Source organism: Hyperolius riggenbachi, chromosome 6, assembly GCF_040937935.1.
Source record: "Hyperolius riggenbachi isolate aHypRig1 chromosome 6, aHypRig1.pri, whole genome shotgun sequence".
Lineage (NCBI taxonomy): Eukaryota > Metazoa > Chordata > Amphibia > Anura > Hyperoliidae > Hyperolius > Hyperolius riggenbachi.
In genome coordinates, this window is record NC_090651.1 from 147,006,554 (window position 1) to 147,027,413 (window position 20,860).

The 20,860-nt window shown below is 45.4% G+C and overlaps 1 protein-coding gene across 1 annotated transcript in view; it reads right to left on the minus strand.

Annotated features, from left to right (window-relative positions):
- Positions 1-13,197, minus strand: part of VAV3 (vav guanine nucleotide exchange factor 3) — a 490,967-nt gene extending 477,770 nt beyond the window's left edge. The window contains exon 1 of the mRNA XM_068240048.1: positions 13,136-13,197. The gene's annotated coding sequence lies outside the window, so the exon portion shown is untranslated. The remainder of the gene's footprint in view (positions 1-13,135) is intronic.
- Positions 13,198-20,860: the final 7,663 nt, after the last annotated feature.

Here is a 20,860-nt window from a genome sequence, read left to right on the forward strand (position 1 = left end):
GACTGACTGACTGGTATGTAGGTAGGTAGGTAGGTGGCAGACTGACTGACTGGTATGTAGGTAGGTAGGTGGCAGACTGACTGACTGGTATGTAGTTAGGTAGGTAGCAGACTGACTGACTGGTATGTATGTAGGTAGGTGGCAGACTGGTAGTGTCTAGTGTGATATTGGTATATGCAGGCCCTGCATTGCAGGGGGGATATATCATCCTGTTGCTGTTATTTATTTTCTCTTTGTCTTATTGACTCATTGATTGACTGTCTGTGTGCTATAAGGGGGTTGGGCTTGGGACACGCAGGAGGGTGGCAGCCACTTTACAGACTTCATAAGTTCACAACAGCACCATAAAACCTAGGCCTAGCTATATTGCCAGTGCAGTGACTGACTGAAGCCCTAGTGGTTTGGGCCTAAGGTAAGGAGGTAGAAATCATGGGCTGTGTCTTCTTTAATCTTGTTTTAAGCGGGAAGGGGGCGCCTTCACGATCTTTGCCTCAGGCAGCAGAACTTATTACATGAACTATTATGCATAACCACACTCATGTGAGCACCTGACAGATAAACCCGGACAATGGCATCTCTTACCAGAATGACATGATCATGCTGCTGACTAGTGAACAGAGCTGAGTAGCAGTACTCTCTTCCACCATGTGGAACTCGCTATGAGTCATGGAAGAAGGAATCAGCATGAGCAATCCTAGAGTCTGTGGCTGAAAGCCACACCAAAGTCATCACATGACATGTTTTATCTCTCAGGGGTTTCATCGGTTGTTTTTTTAGCCTACTGTATGTAATACCTACTTTCTTTTTTATATGTGTACACTATAATTAGCTTACTTGCTTAAAAACCTGAAAGCTTATCATAAAGTCCATTCTCAATAAATATCAAACACTCATAATGACATACAGTAAATACCCATAACTTTCAACCCTTCTAGGTTTGAATTATGAGAGATTTTAAAGGGCATAGCTTTTCTCAGCTTGTTTTCATATATAAGCAATGTGTTCTGTAATCCTGATTAAGCTCTGATTGTTTTTCTCACATAATATAGGGCCTCATAATTAATAAACAACACGATTGGATAATCAATCAACACAAAATATGTAAGTGAAGCACTTTACTTGATTCAGAGTGATAAAACTCTTTACCTCTATTGACACAGGAGAAGATATTAAAACGTCCACAGGGACATGTATCTGGTTGATCAGACCTACCCGTATATTCCGGCGTAAAAGACGACTGGGCATATAAGACGACCCCCCAACTTTTCCACTTAAAATATAGAGTTTGGGATATACTCGCCGTATAAGACTACCCCTCTTCCAACACACACCAAATAAAAATTAAAAAGACATCATATACTGGTGCTATGTATGAACCGATACTGGTGCTGTACTATATGTGGTACCTAGTATATAACAGTATATAGGCGATTGACTGGTTGGATTGGTCAGCTCTCCTTGTCTCCCTGTTTTTCAGAGCAGTATGGAAGAATAGATTGCACTGTGCCTATAAAACATGCCTCTTTCACCCGTTTGGCCCGCCTTTGTATCCTATTTACCTCACCTGCGCCGCTTCACTACAGTCCTCAGCAGCGAGATCTGAGAGGCGGTAACAGGTTAGGGTGGGCCAGACGGGTAGAAGAGGCATGTTTTATGGGCACAGCACAATCTCTTTCTTCCATACCCTGGGCGTCCCAGGCCTTGCAGTGTGAGTGGTGAGCTCCCCCCCAGCGCACATGTGCGCCTGCGCCACTTCACTACAGACCTCAGCAGCGAGATCAGAGAGGCGATAACAGGAGAGGGCGTATCACCGGGCATCAATGACATCCGGCGTATAAGATGACCCCTGACTTTTCAGATGATTTTCAAGGGTTAAAAAAAGTCTTATAAGCCAGAATATACTGTAATATCAGGCTTTTCTAATTCACTACAATACACTAATAAATCATTCAGATTAGTACACCTAGCAGCCAGATGAGGGTAGGGGTCCACAACATCTGGCGAGACATAATACATACACTAATGCTTTTCTTGGACTGCCTGAAAATTACGCCAATGCACTCCATATGTAGTGAGCCCTACCATTGTTCTTTTTGTCAATATCTGTATTGCTCATTGGTGCCTATTTCTTTGCAAGCAGATTATTTTGATACTTATAAAGGGCTTTCTAGATACCTTTTGTTTGCAACATGGCTCCCAACTGTTAAGCCTCTTTTTGAAAATCCAAAAAAAGTTTTGAAAGAGCAGTTGGACCTATCTTCTGTGAACTTATCCCTCAAAATAGCCATTCATACAATTATGCCAGTCGCTATAATACTCCTCTCATCAACTTATTAAATTGTTCTGTGTGCAACTGCATTCTGGTACTGTACTCCTTCTGTTTCTCTTAATGCTTACTAGAGATGATCAAGGAAAGCTAATCATTTTGGTTTTATGCAAATTTTATGTTATTTTGTACCAGATTTATGTAGCTTAGAATTAGACCTGTTAAATAAAGTATCTAGTGATTTTGATCTGTCCAATTTCAAGCAGCATAAATTTGTTACTCCCTGCTGAGTCACAGAGCTAAATTCCTCTGTTATCAGCTCATTAATTCATTGGCTATCCATACCAGTTTAGCATAGGGAAACAAAAGGAATATTTGGTGTTGGTTATAAGCTAATTGTTTTTCTAATAGCTGAGCAACAGGTCAAATTGCAGAGCAGTACACAGCTTGTACACGTGCCGAAATGCACTCTGACAGCAGCAAATACTAGAGAATACAGAAGCCTGTTAGCTTGCTCCCCATCCCTTTCTTCCCCCACTCTTCTTTAATAGTTAGGACTCCTGATTTACCACAATCAAAAGTAAACACTTTTGAGTGTTGATTAATCTGTAACCATTTGGGGCCAATATACAAACCATAGCAATCAAGAAAATAATGCCCATATAGAGTTAACCCAATTAGTAACAAATAGTCATATACCAATAATTAGTGAACAAAATTGATGTAGGTTTATTGTGGACTTATCCATTGACATAAAAACTAATTAAAACTATTAAAATCCTACCTTATCACTGATTGTAATCTACAAAAATGCCCAAATAGATAAGTCACAATAGGGGTCAAAATATACAAAAATGAGGGCCAGCAACAGTGATAAATCTATCTATCTATCTATCTATCTATCTATCTATCTATCTATCTATCTATCTATAAGAAACTTGGTATACAGATCCCTTACTACCTGGGATGATATGTTCTGGGGGCCTCGGCCCCCAATGCCCCCCCCCCCCCACCCACACACACACCTGGGCAGAACCACAAACAGCCAATCAAATTTCACCCATTCATGACAGTGGAAGAAATGTAAAAGGCTGCCATTCTCACAGTAACAAAGCCCCAAAGGCAGCCCTCCATACATAATTTGCATAATCCTGCAGAAACTCTGAACTATTTGCATCCCTACTCTAAAGGTGGCCATACACTGGTCGATTTGCCATCAGATCGACCAACAGATAGATCTCTCTCTGATCGAATCTGATCAGAGAGGGATCGTATGGCGGCCTTTACTGCAAACAGATTGTGAATCGATTTCAGCATTACATTACCTGCTCCAGCCAGCGCGAGTCCCCTGGTCTCCGCTGTCTCTTCTCCTGTCTGGGCTCCTCCAGCTTCACTTTACTTCCTGCCGGGAAGCTTTAAACAGTAGAGGGCACTCTACTGTTTAAACTTCCTGCTGGGACAGGAAGAAGTGAAGCCTGCTGGAGCCCAGCGCGGAGACGGAGCAGCGCTGACAAGGGGACTCGTGCCGGCGGAACAGGTAGGGGGCACTCTACTGTTTAAACTTCCTGCCGGGACAGGAAGAAGTGAAGCCTGCTTGGAGCCCAGCGTGGAGATGGAGCAGCGGTGACCAGGGGACTCGCGCCGGCGGAACAGGTAACGTATTGCCGCTGTATTGCGTTGGTCGTTGGGTATTCGAAAGCCACTATCGACGCACTCCCGAGCCGCCGGCGCCGGCGATCGAGTGAAATCTTCCGCATGGACAGGAACGACGGGAATCGACCGGAATGATCGATTTCGGGCGGAAATCGATCGTTCGGTCAGCGTTTTCGTGACGATTTCACAGCCAATTCGATCACAGTGATCAAATCGGCTGTGTATCGGCGGGAAAATTGGTAAGTATATGGGTCCCTTTATAATTTATAATAGCAAGCTATGAAGAGGAGTGGTGCTAGAGACTATCATATAAACAGTTCTCAAGTTTCCACTGGCATTTTTCCTAATGCTGAATACACACGTTGAGATTTCCCGTTCGATTCCCGGGATCGAACGGATCGAATCGATTATTTCCAACATGCTCGATTCGGATTTCGATCGTTTCTGCCGTCGATTTGCATGTTAATTATGCCAAATCGACGGCAGAAACGATCGAAATCCGAATCGAGCATGTTGGAAATAATCGATTCGATCCGTTCGATCCCGGGAATCGAACGGGAAATCTCAACGTGTGTATTCAGCATAAGGCAGTATCTGATCTGTGATTCCTTTAGGAAGGTGACCTCTGTAGATAGAAGGTAATTACAGATGGGTGTGAATCCTGGCTGACTACAGTCTGTGGTCACAGACAAGATTCCTGCTCCTTATCTCTGTATCATACTCCTAATGTTTTTACGCTCATCTTATGCAGCAGTCTGTTAAATGTAGTTCTTAAATGCATTTTATTCATGCCACCCCACAAAGGCAATCTGAGATTTTCATTTGCTAAGAAATGAGTTTTTAATGTCAGAAGCCATGTTTATTGACAAAATGCTATAAAGATCAGTATTATGCAAGTGATTTTGTAAATTCATGTTATTCAAAATAATCTCTTCATTTCAATTTGTAGTTTTGCATTTCCAAAACCAACGATAAGTTCAAATTGCCCTTCTTCGTAAGTATGACATCTGTACTTTCTGAAGCCAACAGGAGCGAATCCTTTGTGCAGCAATCCCTATCACATATTTATGGACAATACCTGTCTTTTATTAATTTTGTAATAAAGAGTGCTTTTTAACAGTATTAGTTATTAAAGAGTAACTCAAGTGAAATTAATATACTGTATAAAATTGCTTATACTTTACAATATTAACTTATAAATTATTTACTCAACTGCCAAGCAAGATACTGCTTGCCTGGCAGATGTAAACTGCTGTTATTTACCACAATTCAATGACGTCACAGACAAGAGTCTTTCAGGGCTATGGCCCTGACATCACACTGTGGAAAGGGTTTCAACACAATATCAGCAATACACATGTCCTGGATGATCTATCTAAGAAAAGGTAAAGGTTTTTTTGTGGTAAAGGGGGTATTCACTACTGATTGGAATGAAGTTCAATCCTGTGTTTAAGTTCATCTTTAACCCTTTAGCAGTCAATTTATTTAGAGGCTTGTAAGTGCTCCAGGCCAATTTATTTGAGCACTTTTTTATTTTATTTTTGATTTGTTACATTTCTTTGCTACTAACCTTCCTGGCGGTACGCAGTTTCTGAGGCTGCGTCCGCTGGAGGGATTTTTTGAATTAATTTTTTTGTAAAGCTTGTAGCTAGCACCAGGCTAGCCACTATTGTGTCCCAAGTCCCCCGCACCCTTCTGATCCCCCCCCCCCGGATCACCGCCGCTATACGTTACCAAGCCGAGATCCCGCGAGACCCGCATCCTCCCCAATGAGCTTCAGTCGTCGCTGCGGCGACGATCGGACATGACGTCTGACATTGACGTCATGCGCAATCCTGATCCTCCCCATAGTGAAGCCTGGAGCTGATTGGAGAGGCTGCACCATCGTGGGATGCCTGGGGGGTACGTATAATGGCGGCGATCGGAGGGGATCGGAGCAGAGCGGAGGGACTTGGGGGGCAATGCCGAGGGACTTGGGCAGCCTAGCTTAGTGCTAGGCTGCTAGCTACAAGCTTCACATAAAGTTTTATCCCAAAAATATCCCTCCCGGGGCAGAGAAATCCTCTGCGGTGGCTACCCCGAGTGTAGGTCAGGGTTACCGCCAGGAGGGTTAATAGGTACTACTGTAATGTGTATTTGTTTGGGGCAGTGTCAGAAAATAACAAAGGACTTCTGTTTTCAGTTGTTTCTATATCCTCTGCTAGCAGAGAGACATCAAAGCATTTCAAGAATTTACAGCACAAGGTCTGATAGCTGAGGTCAAAAGCAGCGCACGCATTTCAAAAGAGATTCCTTTGAAACTGCTAATGGGTTAAATGCCTTACACATTGTTAGGGTATATGGCTATGTTCACACTGGTGCATTGTGTCAGACAAAACAATCACATTGTTAACGCAATGCAATTATATTGTCAAGGTACATTCATATCAGCGCATTAGCAGTGCGGAGTGACGGCATCCTTCGGCATGATGTAAGGTATGCTGTGTAGTACCGGACAACATGCTTGTGCACATTTCATGAACTGTATGCTTCAATGTATGCATCACATCATATGTGTAACGTGCGATATGACTTTTCTCCTCCATTGCTTTCCAAACCTGTTTTTACAGGCTATGCGATGCCCCAGTCAAAACCTAGCCTAAGCAAATTAAATAAATCTAACACCTCTATCTGGTGAACAAAAAAAAAATCTATTTAGCATTACCGGCATATCATGAAACTGTTTAATTGTTTTGTCCTGATCAGAAAGAATCTGCCACTGCTATGCTTCATAGAAAGTCATTGGAAATATGCCAGTTGAGGAAAAAAGACAGCAATAAACTCAGAGGTCCTAACCCTTCTCGACTGTATCTAAAACTAAAAGACAAAAACTTTCCCTAGAGTTCTATTTTGCTTTTTACAACTCTTTCACATTTTCTTTCCGCTGTTCCTTAGAAGATTTTGGCACTATTAGGCATGTAGCTTCTAATGCAAATGTGATTGTAAGGCTGCCAATAGAGAGGTTCCTGTTTACGAGTCTTGTCTCTTCTTGTACTTGGAGTCCTTTCATTAAACCTGCATGGCTATTCAGAACTTTATTTGCCTTGTTGCCTTAAAGAGGAACTGAACTGAAAAAAAGTCACTAAATTGAGCCTCCTTATCCCTTTAAAAATAATGATTAGGCACAAAACACTTGCGAAGGGCAATATAAAAGTAGATATATTTGTGCAATATAACTATGAATAAAAGAGAATGGCAGGCTCCATCTTAGAGCTCTCTCCCTCCATTTTGCAGCTCTCACTCCATGGAAGGTGCAGTATCTGATTCTGTGGGCGGTGTTACAGTTGGAGTTAGACATGCCCATTCACGCCCACAGAATGAGATTTACATCCCAGTGTCATGAGGTCATCATCAGTCGCCCTGTTACAGGAAACTGACAGCTGTGGCTTCTGCTGCTGCCCTGCACTGTACTGGCACACGCCTTGATAAAGTATTATTTTTTCTGTAACTATGCCTCCTGCAGTGTGAGATCTTGTGTTGTCATCCTGTAGTCCTGCAGCTTTTCCCATTCATTTTGTGCCAGATCCCATATCATGTCCTGTAGTCATGCAGCTCTCCCCTTTCGTATCCTGTCCGGCAGAGGTAGGGGGGTCACGCTGCAGAGGGAATCTGCTCCTATGTCAAACACCCCCAACCCTCCTTCTCCTCCTCGTAGGAGTCACGCAGGGGGAATCCCCTCTTACATCATCAAGCCACCCTTGTCGTCCTCTGTAGGTAGCTTGACAGAAGGAATCCCCTCTTATTTCACCACCCCCTGCAAGCCCCCCCTCTCCTACCAGTACATAGCGCATAGACTAATTAAGCCTCATTTGAATCACTCGTGATTCAGGTTGGGGATCATCCGAGCTCTCATACACACTAAGAGAGGTTTGGCACTTCACAATATAAAAAAGACTGAACAGGTTTTTCCCCCAAAAAATCATAAATATATATGCTTCACTGTCAATGCTTCACTCTTTATAAAACTGACCAAATGTCCACTAAAAAAATATGACCGGCACGCATATGCTTCACTGATATTACTTCAATTACTAATTTCAGGAAAATCGTTTTTTGCCGGAAAGCAACCCTTTTAGATACACAAATGCCCCCTTTAGTTATCAGTTCACATACACACTGAGATAGGTTTGGCGCTTCACAGTGTAAAAAGGACTGTTATATGTTTTTAGTGGACATTTGTTTAGTTTTATATAGAGTGAAGCATTAACAGTGAAGCATGTATATATTCATGTTTTTTTTGGGGAAAAACTTGTTCAGTCCTTTTTACACTGTGAAGCGCCAAACCTCTCTTAGGCTCCCTGCACACTGCATGTGATTCCGATTTTTAATCAGTTTTTACATCCGATTCCGAATTTTAATCTGTACTGCATGCTGCGTTTTTTGATCTGTTTATTCTGTTGAATGTATTCAGGGAAAATCGGAATTGAAAATCGGAATCTGAAATGGAATCGGAAAGCGGATTTGCAGTGTGCAGGGAGCCTTAGTGTGTATGTGAACTGATAACGAGAGGGGGCGATTGTGTATCTAAAATGGTTGTTTTTTGGCAAAAAACCTTTTTTCCTGAAATTAGCAAGAGTGAAGTAATATCAGTGAAGCATATGCGTGCTTGTCATATTTTTTTAGTGGACATTTGGTCAGTTTTATAAAGAGTGAAGCATTAACAGTGAAACATATATTTAAGGTTTTTTTTTTTTTTTTAGAAAAAACCTGTTCAGTCTTTTTTACACTGAAGTGCCAAACCTCTCTTAGTGTGTATGAGGATCATCCCAGCTCTGCCCATCTGCTGCACCCATTACCAGAGCCCCCCCCCCCCCCCCCCGATTATTTTATCTCTCAGGGTCTCTAGTGGTGAGACCTCTGTGCGCCCGAGTTCCCAGCTCTGCACCCCTGCTGCCCCCATTACCAGTGGCTCCCCTCCTCCTGCTGGATTCCTCTATCTCTCAGGGCTCTGGTGGTGGGATCTCTGTGCACCTGAGTTCCCAGCTCTGCACACCTGCTGCACCCATTACCAGCCTCTGGATCCTCCAGACTTTCCCCATTGTAGCTGAGACCCCTGCAAGCCCACTGACAAGAGCTTGGCAGCACTTGCCTGGACTGCGCAGGTGAAGACAGCTTGCACCTGCGTACTAGTATTGAGCAGAGTGGGCCCTGCTTTCTCCATCTAGCCCGAGCCTACCCAGGCATGAGCTGCCTGCACACCCCAGGCGAGCTCCGTGGAACTTGAGGGGGACACTGTGCTAGAAAAGGACAGAAAGTGACGGGGGAAGCTTCTAAAAGATCCTTTCCTGAAGTAAGTATCTACATTTTTCACCTAATCTATTAGGATAGGAATGAATAGATGAAAAAACACAAAGAATTATTACTTAATTATTCCTCCAGCCCCATAAACACGTGCGAGTCCCACGCCATTATCCCGCAGTCTGCCGTTCAGCCGCGATCAGCCCTGGTAACTTGCTTAGTCGCGTCCAGTCTGGGTCTACTGCATGGGAGGTCCGTGCATGCACAGTAGACCCGGACTGACGCGACTGAGCCTGTTACCAGGGCTGATCGGCAGACTGCGGGATAATGGCGTGGGACTCTCACGTGTTTCTGGGGCTGAAGGAAGCTGCGGGTGAGTATCAATTGTTTGTGTTTTTTCATCTCTGATTCTCTTTAAGGTTGTATACAGATGTGGGCAGCACGGTGGCGTAGTGAGTAGTGCTTTCACCTTGTATCGCTGGGTTTGATTCCCAGCCAGATTAACATCTGCAAGGAGTTTGTATGTTCTCCCTGTCCTTGCGTGGGTTTCCCTCGGACATTTCGGTTTCCTCCCACATCCCAAAAACATACAGATAAGTTAATTGGCTTCCTCCCCCCTCCCCCCTCCAAATTGGCCCTAGAATAATATACATGCACTACATAATACATACATAGACATATGACTATGGTAGGGACTAGATTGTGAGCTCCTTTGAGGGACAGTTAGTTACAAGACTATATATACTCTGTACAGCGCTGCGGAAGATGTCGGCGCTATATAAATACTAAATAATAATGTGAATGTCTGGATGAGCATCTGTTGCTGCCATTCAGGAAGAAAAAAATGGAGCATTTCAGGAGCTAGCTCCAGGGGCAGAAGAGCCTCATACCACAAGCTCCAAACCCAGTACAGTGTTAATTTGCACAGCATTATTCATGCTGTGACAGCTACCATTCGATCACCTCACAGTCTGTCAGGAATTTTTACAACTAGCCATTGTCCTGATACAACACAGAACACTCCATGTGTTGCTGGAATGATCAGAGAAAGACAGTAGCACTTCTGTGACAACAAAAGAACACGGATGGTGAACAGAGCACAGTGCACAGCTAATAAGAACTAGACGGCTCACTGAGGAAAGCATGGCATAGCTTGTGTAACTTGATGCAGAACCTACTCCGTGTGACGCTCTGCAGGGCTTCCACCCAGGGCCGGATTTAGGGGCAGGCCTCCTAGGCCGGAACAATGTTTGGGGCGGGTGGGGAGCCGAATGCGACATTTCCAATCCCCACAATGGGACAGAGGTCTGCTTTTCTCTCCGTCCGCAGCCGCCCGCTTTGCACGCAGCGTGCGTGTGTCTGTGTGCAGGCAGCTACAGAGGAGTCCAGAGCAAAGTAGCCGATCAGCTGATGGGAGCGCAGGAACAGCGTCTGCAGCTTGTAAGGAGCTCTCGCACTATGCTGCTAGGGCACAGCCAGAGTCAGAGTGAGACCTCCATGCACAAATCTGGAGGACCACAGCAGGCAGCTATTTGTCCCATCCATCTCTTTCCTCTCCTCCGAGTCCCGACAGCAAAGTGCGGGGGAGGGAGAGAGTGATCAGCTGAGCGGGACGAAGCTCACACGTGGAGAAGCAAGGCACTTTGTGCAGCCTTCCCCAGTGTACAGATAAGAGGTCTCACACCACGATGTAGGAAACTGGATGATCTGTTTCCTGACTGGGGATAACTTCTGCTGCAACGTCATACTTGTGAGTTAGTGTGGTTACTGCATGTTTTTTACTACACCCCTCCCCCCCAGAAGCAGCATTAGGTGGTCCTTTTGTCCCCTCCCTCACCTCAGCATGTCCCCCCACTGCAAAGAGGCACTACTCCTTCCATCATGCCCGTTCACAGAGGCACTACTACTTCCAGCATTCTCCTTCCCCTCTATAGTGGCAATATATTGCAACTCCCAGCAAGAACCCTGTCTCCACAGAGGCACTACTACTCCCAGCATGCTCCTTCCCCTCTATAGAGGCAATATAGGTCCCAGCAAGAAGGTCCCTCCCCTCTCCTCCATAGAGGCACTACTGCTCCCAGGATGCCCCTCCTCCTCTTTAAAGGCAACATAGCTCCCAGCAAGACTAACCCACAATTATAAAGGCACTTCAGTTCCAAGCATGCCACTCCACGAACCCACCCTGGTCTTCCCCAAAGTGATAAGTGGCCCCCCAGAACTTCTGCAGAGTATTCCCAGCACTCCGCACTTACCTGTCCTTACCTGAATGCTCCACTGTGCTTTATCCTCACAGGCACCTCATCTCTGTAACCAAGCGGCACATGAGTATGTACGTGCCGCCAGTCGATGAGGGGCCTATAAGGATGACGCACACAGATGGAGGGATTGCGCTCCACTGTAAATACACTACAGGTATCTCAGGGGACCACTGTTCACAATGGGTAACCCAGCAGCCAGCTCTGGGGCCCTGGTGGTCAACCCAGTGCTATATGGTGATGGAGGGGCATGTTGGAAACTGCAGTGCCTCTGGAAGGGGAGGAGCATCCTGGGAGCTGTAGTGCCTCTGTGGAGGTATAGGAGCATGCTAGCAGCTGAGCTGTAGTTTCTCTATAGAGGGGGGCATGCAGGGAGTGGTTTTCAGTTTGCTGCTATGAAAACGCTGGCCCTGGCTATTCCCTTAAATCTTACCTCAGTTCTGACTGCCCCCCTTTATCTTCTCTCTCCTCACCCCAACCTTGCTGATCCCTCCTCCCACTGACCACCTCTTCAGTTACTACTCCTTCCCACCCCCCAGCTCCAATACTGTATCACTCTCTGGTTTAATAGGTTTATTCAGTGCGTAAGTGTGACTGTAATTGTACTTGCCATGGGCAAGTAAGGTCCTTACATGTCCAGTAAAATAAAGTGCTTGTTCATGGAGAAAAAAAAATCTAAGTGCCTTAGTTCTACTAGGCATGCACGGACCTAACTTGCGCTTGCCCTTTTGGGTCCCTCTCTGGTCAAAACCTATTTGATCAGAGAGGGACCCAGTGCTAGAATATGGATCTATGTTTTCTGTTGAGGTGGGGCGGAGGAATATTGTGTTTTGCGTTCACATATTGATATGTGTGGGTGTGTGGGGTGGGGGGCAGCTGGTGACAGCAGGCCTAGGGCGGTAAAAGGTACAAATCCGGCCCTGCTTCCACCGCCAGGAGCTGGACACAGGCAGAGACATTCACAGAGAAGCCTGGTAAACTATAGAGGCTGCACTTCCTTCTTCTCCACAGCCCAGGATAAAAGCCTGTGTACACAAGGGAGGGGGCAGGGCCAGCCAGTCAAAGCACTCTCAGCGGCAACTCTACCTCCTTCAGCTGTCTGCACACTGTCAGGATTCAGCCGGCGCCTCCTGATGACGAACAGTGTCAATAGCAGGGAGGGAGGCGGATTTTGTATAAGCAGGAGAAAGTCCCCACTGATCTCTGCAAGCCTGTCAGCAGTTCCCACGTGATTTGCCGCGGCAGCAAATGTAACAGGGGGTGTGGCTTATTAATTTATTGTATATTATAGTGTTTATTCACATATTTTTGTACAGATATTGTGCTGTTTTTGCCTACAATTTTTAACATGGATTTCAATGCTCTTTTTTTAAATTCTGAGTTCAGGTCCACTTTAATATTTCCAGAGAGCAGGATTCTTTTCTATACAGCGAGCTTTAGTTGATTGTATGGCTCTCTCAAATAACTGAGATTACACGTCCACACTTATCCATACTGTCAGCATCAGAAAGAAAAAGGCTGTTGAATCAGGCACTGCAGTTGATTCTGTTTTAATGGTGTTTTCAAATGTGGATAAGATCACCATTTGTAAAAAAAATTGTTGGATTCAAAGAGGTAGGTACAAAAAATGATCATGTGCAGACATCTTGTGCATTCAAACAATTGCATGAGGAGGATGTCCTACCATATCAGAGGGTGGCGGTGGTGGGTGCAGGGCAAAAACGGTATCCATACTGTACATGTGTATATAAACATGTGCTCCAGCTATAAAATACTAAAAAAAAATAAAAAAAAAATCGCCTGAAAAATTATACAATACAATTTCTATTTTAACAGATGTTTCTTTCTGGTGGGCATAAGTTAAAGTAAGAAATTCCAAGGCTGCCATCTTCATTATCTAAACAATGGCAGTTGCTTGACTTCTATGCTAATGCTCAAGGGCGTAGCAATAGGGGGTGCAGAGGTAGGCACCGCATCGGGGCCCTCCCTCAACTACAGTATTAGCTCTCTATTGGTCCTGTGCTGGTAATAATCACTTCTATAGATACTTACTGAATAGTGCTACTGAATAGTAGTGATCACTAACAAAGTGTTCCCCATCCCCTTCTTTCTCCTCTCACACTGTGGTTGCCATTGGCAGGTTTTGGTACGCCGTATCAATTGTTATGTATAGAGTGCTTGGGGGGCCCCATTGTATAACTTGCATTGAGGCCCACAGCTCATTAGCTACACCCCTGCTGATGCTCTACCTCTAATACTTCACTGGCCCAGAATAAGCATGTGTGCTGCAGGTGTGTGACTCAAAAACAACTAAAATCTAAAGCTCAGCATCACAACTAGGCAACTGGCATTGTTTATAAAGGAATGAAGATGGCAGCCTATGTGCTCTGCTTACTTTAGGTTTCCTTTAAAAGGTGTATATATTTATTTGTAGAGATGGAAATATACAGTGGGATGCAAAAGTTTGGGCAACCTTGTTAATCGTCATTATTTTCCTGTATAAATCGTTGGTTGTTACGATAAAAAATGTCAGTTAAATATATCATATAGGGGACACACACAGTGATATTTGAGAAGTGACATGAAGTTTATTGGATTTACAGAAAGTGTGCAATAATTGTTTAACCATTTAAGGACCAGCAGTCTCTGGGCACTTAAAGACCAGAGACCGCTGGTCCAATCCCGACGGAATCCCGACGAATCGCCGCACATACCCGCCGCAACAGCCGTCATCGCCGCTCGCCGAGACCCTCAGGACATAGACTCTACCGTCTCTATGACGGCAGAGTCATGTAAACCGGTCAGGAGCCGCTTTCTTTGGCTCCTGACCCTGTTTTTCAATGTAAGCCAATGGGAACGGCTTGCATTGAAAGACAGGGCCAGGAGCCAATGAAATCGGCTCCTGACCGGCTCACGTGACTCTGCCGTCATAGAGACAGGCAGAGCCTGTGAGATGCGGCGAGAATCGTCGGGTTTGAGCGGCGCGATCAGCGGGTAGCGGCGGAAACGGCGGATGCGTGCTGCGGACAGTGATTGAGATCTACACCCTGCCAGCCAGGAGCCCACCAAAACAGGGCGTAGATCTCAATCACTGCGGTCCTTATCTAGCTAAACAAAATTAGGCAGGTGCATACATTTGGGCACCACAAAAAAGAAATGAAATCAGTATTTAGTAGATCCTCCTTTTGCAGAAATTAGATTTGACAAGATTCCCAACGACTGCACTGGCCACACAGCCCCACAGCATGATGGAACCACCACCATATGTTACTGTAGGTAGCAGGTGTTTTTCTTGGAATGCTGTGTTATTTTTCCTACCTGCATAACACTCCTGGATATGCCCAAATAACTAAATTTTAGTGTCATCGGTCCACAGCACCTTATTCCAAAATGGCTTGCCTAAATGTGCTTTAGCATACCTCAAGTGGCTTTGTTTGTGCTGAGGCTTCCTCTGCATCACTCTCGCATACAGCATCTCCCTGTGTAAAGTGCACCGAATGGTTGGGCAATGCACAGTGACTCCATATGCAGCAAGATGATGTTGTAGGTCCTTGGTGCTGGTCTGTAGGTTGACTGTGACTGTTCTCACCATGCGTCGCTTTTGACTATCTGAGATTTTCCTTGGTCTGCCACCGCGAGCCTTAAGTTGTTTCACAAGGCAACCAAGGTGTGGGGCTGCTATATCTCTGAGCCCCAGACTCAACCCACCTTACCATGCAAAAGTTGCTACCTTTCCTTTGGCCTCTTTTTAATCTCAATCCTCCATCTAGCAGCATGTATTGTATATCTCACCGCGATGCAAAGTTGGGGGGGTCGGCCTATCCACTACTGATACACCACGGGTGTTGTGTGTTGAAATGTTCTGCAGGAGGTATAGCTACCGGTCCCGGCTCTGGCTTGCATCCTCTAGTGTCCAGCTTCTGAACTCACTGCTAGACCTCCAGGCTCACTTGACATTGAGCCTGGAGTTCTGTAGCAATTTCAGAAGCTGCATGGGGCACTAAAGGATGCAAGCTGGAGTGAGGACAGGTAGCTAAACATGCTAAAGTATGCTCCAATGGCTGCTTTGCACCCACTGGCACACACCAACATGGGCTCTTCATCAACCTTAGTAATGAATGCACCCCAAACCTGCTACTCAAGAATGTCCTCACACCAGCCATGGGAGAAGCATACCTTATCCCATACCTTAGAGAACTTACATTGGGCATGATTCACAAAGCTTTTTTTACCAGTTTTCTGCAGTTTTCACCTTATCTATACTACTTTTTTAACCACTTAAGGACTGCAGTCTTAAAGAGAACCTGTACTCTAAAATTCTTACAATAAAAACATACCATTCTATTCATTATGTTCTCCTGGCCCCCTCTGTGCTGTCTCTGCCACTCCCTGCTGCGATAGGCAGTGTTTCCAAACAAAAGACATGGCTGCTAACCAGAGTGTGATAGGCTGAGAGGAGCTCAGTTAGTGACTCACACAGAGCCTGTAGGGGGCGTGGAGATGGTGTGTATAGCTTCTATCCTATTACAAATAGAGCAGCACATTCCTGCCTGAGTCTGACAAAGCCATCAGAGGAAAGAAGATTAGATTATATAACAGAGATAATACAGCCACTGTGCAACTAGGAAAGACTGCAGTAAGACAGACCACATTAGAACAGGTATAGGAACTTATAGGATAGAAGAAATAAGGCTGAAAATTTTGTTACAGAGTCTCTTTAAAACTCCTCAAGGACCAGACCCTTTTTCCATTCAGACCACTGCAGCTTTAACAGTTTATTGCTCGGTCATACAATCTACTATCTAAATGAATTTTACCTCCTTTTCTTGTCACTAATACAGCTTTCTTTTGGTGCTGTTTGATTGCTGCTGTGATTTTTATTTTTTATTATATTCATCAAAAAAGACATGAATTTTGTCAAAAAAATGATTTTTTTTTACTTTCTGTGCTGACATTTTTCAAATAAAGTAAACTTTCTATATACATTTTTGTCTAAATTTATTGTGCTACATGTCTTCGATCAATAGACACTTATTGGATTTTTTTTTTTGTTTGGATAAAAGTTATAGCGTTTACAAACTATGGTGCAAAAAGTGAATTTCCCCAGTTTGAAGCATCTCTGACTCTTCTGAGCACCTGTCATAATTAATGAGGTGCTAGAATTCCAGGATAGTATAAATACCCCAAAATGACCCCATTTTGGAAAAAAGACATCCCAAAGTATTCACTAAGAGGCATGGTGAGTTCATAGAAGATTTTATTTTTTTTCTCACAAGTTAGCAGAAAATGACACTTTGTGACCAAAATAAAAAAAAAAAACGAAAAAAAAGTTTCCATTTCTGCTAACTTGTGACAAAAAAATGAAATCTGCCACGGACTCACCATGCCCCTCTCTGAAAACTTTGAGACGTCTACTTTCCAAAATGGGGTCAATTGTGGGCAGGGCCGGGACAAGGTTCCCCAGCACCAGAGGCTGAGACTCCAAAGTGAGCCCCCCCCCCGTGCGCCGCATTCAGTACACACACACACATAAACACACACACACACACACACACACACACACACACACACACACACACACACACACACACACACACACACACACACACTACACATACACGTGGTACACACACAGGTCACACACACAGAGTACAAACAGTACACACACAGAGTACAAGCAGTACACACACCCACACACAGTACACACAGGTCACACACACACACACTACAAAAAGTACACACAAACAGTGCACACACACACACACACACACACACACAATACAAACACAAAGTACAACCAGTACACACACAGTACACACAGAGTACAACCAGTACACACATATACAGTACACACAAACACACACAGAGTACACATACAGTACTCACATTCTCTCTCTCTCTCTCTCTCCCCCTCTACTCCCAATTACTCCTCCATACCTGCTTCATTCAGGCATGCATGTGAAGACAGCGTGTCCCCCTCCTGACCTCTTCAGTCATCCGAGGTCTTGGCGTTTACAGTGCTATCAGGCACTGTCCCTCCCCCGTCCAGTCCAGGCACTGCTCACTCATAGAGAAAGTCTTCAGGCAACTCTGCAGGAAGCCGACACCACTTCCGTCAGAGCAGAAGCTGGCTTCCTGCTGTTGCCTGGTTACTTGATGCCCCAGCCGTGCCTGTCATCTCTGTGATGACAGCGCGGCTATTATGGAGCACAGGAGCAGTGGGGGCGCGCTACATAGGCAGCTGACACCAGGGAGATTAGCTCAGTCAGTGCCGATGTTCCAACATTTTAGCATACCGGTGCGCCAAACCAGCATCAGCCAGCAGACGGGTGGCACTGGGCACAAAACAGTAAGTGTCAGGAAGGCAATTGCACCCTCAAGTGGCTGCGCTCATAGGCTGCAGCCTGCCCAGCCTCTGCCTGGCCCTGTTTGTGGGGTGTGTTTGCTGTCCTGGCATTTTGGGGGTGCTAAATTGTAAGCACTCCTGTAAAGCCTAAAGGTGCTCATAGGACTTTGGGCCCCTTAGCGCACCTAGGCTGCAAAAAAAGTGTCACACGTGGTATCGCCGTACTCAGGAGAAACAGTATAATGTGTTTTGGTGTGTATTTTTACACATACCCATGCTGGGTGGAAGAAATATCTCTGTAAATGAGATTTTTTTTTTTTTTACACACAATTGTCAATTTACAGAGATATGTCTCATTTTGAGGCATTTGATTTCCAGAATACTCACGGTAGGGCAGTATAGGAACCCCACAAGTGACCCCATTTTATAAAGACGACACCACAAGGTATTTCGTTAGGAGTATGGTGAGTTCATAGAAGATTTTACTTCTTGTCACAAGCTAGCGGAAATTGATTTTTATTTTTTTTCACAAAGTGTATATTTTCCACTAACTTGTGACAAAAAATAAATTCTTCTATGAACTCATCATACCCCTAACAGAATACTTCGGGATGTCTTTCTAAAATGGGGTCACTTGTGGGGTTGTCTATACTGCCCTGGCATTTTAGGGGCCCTAAACCGTGAGTAGTAGTCTAGAAACCAAATGCCTCAAAATGAAAAGTAAAATCCTAAAGGCACTCATAGGACGTTGGCCCCTTAGCGCACCTAGGCTGCAAAAAAGTGTCACACGTGGTATCGCCGTACTCAGGAGAAGTAGTATAATGTGTTTTGGAGTGTACTTTTACACATAGCCATGCTGGGTGGGAGAAATATCTCTGTAAATGACAATTTTTAGATTTTTTTTTTTTTTTTTTTACACACAATTGTCTCTCCATGAAACCTCAGACCATCGCTAGCACCACTGTGCTGCCCTTGAGGCAGTTCCTGCACCACCTGTGGTCCAGTGACATGGGGTGTGGTACGGCCGGCTCTAGCCGGGACCTCAACCTCTTCGTCGCTATCGGTCAGCGAGCCATTGCTCTGTACAGGTTCGAACTCTGGCCCAAAAGATTCGTCGAATGAGTCATCCCAATCGTCCTCATCCAACTGGGACATGACCTGTACACCTCATCATCGGAATACCCCTTTCTTGCCATGGTGGACTGCTAAATTTAGGGGGTATTCCTCTGAGACTACCCAGGAAAAAGAGCACCTACCAAGCAAAAGGGAGTACTTGTGGAGCAGAAAGCTGTGGTCACTGAGTTTTGATTAAAAAAAATCAAAACTGATCTTTACAGTGCCACAGCTATTGTACAGTGTTTTTTGCAGTGATCAAAAAAAAAAATTCTGTCACTGCGGTGGGGCAGGCTGAACGCAAGTGCAGGCGAATGATCAGGCCTGATCGGGCAAATACTGCGTTTTTAGTGGATCCTAGTGACCCCTATATAGATCTGACTGCGATCAGTAATGATCACATACAGATACTATATAGTAGCAATGCTGATTAGCGACAGTGATTACACTAATCAGCGACTAATTAGCGACTGTGGTGCGGTGGGCTGAGCGCTAACTGACACTAACACAGGGACCTAGCTAACTGGCCTAACTGTTAACGCTAGTGATACTAAAAAAAAGTGACAGTTTTCACTAATCACTGTTTTTAGATCACTAGGATAGTGACCAGGGGGGGGGGGGGGGGGAGCTTTGATCAGGGGGCAGACAGCAATGGGGGCAATCAGAAACAATCACAGACAATCAAAGCCAATCAAGGCAATTACAACACAATTAGAGCCAATAAGAGTGATTAGAGGCAATCAGACGGCAATCACATCCAATCAGCGCAATCAAAGCCAATCACGGGGCAATCGAAGCCAATGAAACGGGGTAATCATAGCCAAGAAAACCAATCACGGGATGAGCAAAAACCAATCACGGGGCAATCAAAGCCAATCCTGGGACAATCGAAGTCAATCACAGGGCAATTGAGACAATCGGAGCCAATCAAGCATTACAGACAGGAGATTAGAGGTACACAATGGCAGGGGGGGGGGGGTTTGACCTAAGGGCAGGGGGGAGTGATCAGAGGGGGATCTAAGGGCAGGGGGGGTGATCAGGAGCCCGAAGTGACAGGTGGTGACGGAGTTATTGATAGGTGATCAGTAGGTAATTACAGGGGAGAATATATGCAAGCAATGCACTCGCGAGGTGATCAGGGGGGGGGGGGGGGTCTGTTGGTGATCTGAGGGTGTAAGCGGGTGATTGTGTGCCCACAAGGAGCAGATTAGGGTCTGATCTGATGGGTAGCAGTGACAGGTGGTGACGGGGTGATTAGAGGGGAGAACAGATGCACTTGGGAGGTGATCTGAGGGCGGGTCTGTGGGCGATCTGAGGGTGTGTGATCAGATGCCCGCAAGGGGCAGGTTAGGGTCTGATCTGATGGGTGGCAGTGACAGGTGGCGATTGATGGGTGATTGACAGGTGATCGACAGGTGATAACAGGGAAGAATAGATGTATACAGTGCACAGGGGGGGTCTGAGGGTGTGATCAGGAGCCCCTAGGGGGCAGTTTAGGACCTGATCTAAAGGATAGTGTTGACAGTGACAGGAAGTGATTGATGTGTGATTAGGGGGGGGGGGTGATTGGGTGAAAACAGTGGTCTGAGGGGGTGATCAGGGGAGGGGGTCTGAGGGGTGCTGTGGGCGATCAGGGGGTCTGTGTGCCTGAAAGTGTGTGCATGTGTGTTTACTTACAGTGCTGCCGTCCTCTCTGGTGGTTGATCGATCACTGTGACCACCAGGGGAGGAGGCAGCCTGTATAATACACTTTGTTTACCTAACAAAGTGTATTATACATTTTCTATTGGCCTATTTAAAAATTTACAACCCGCCGGTGCTGCTAATTGGCCGGCGGGTTGACATCATGGGTGGGCGGAGCCTAATGCTGGCGATTGCGCGATCGCCCACATTCCCCTCCCCCAGGTGCCGCCGATCGGCGTTACGCTTTCCTGGGGGTGCCACCTTGCT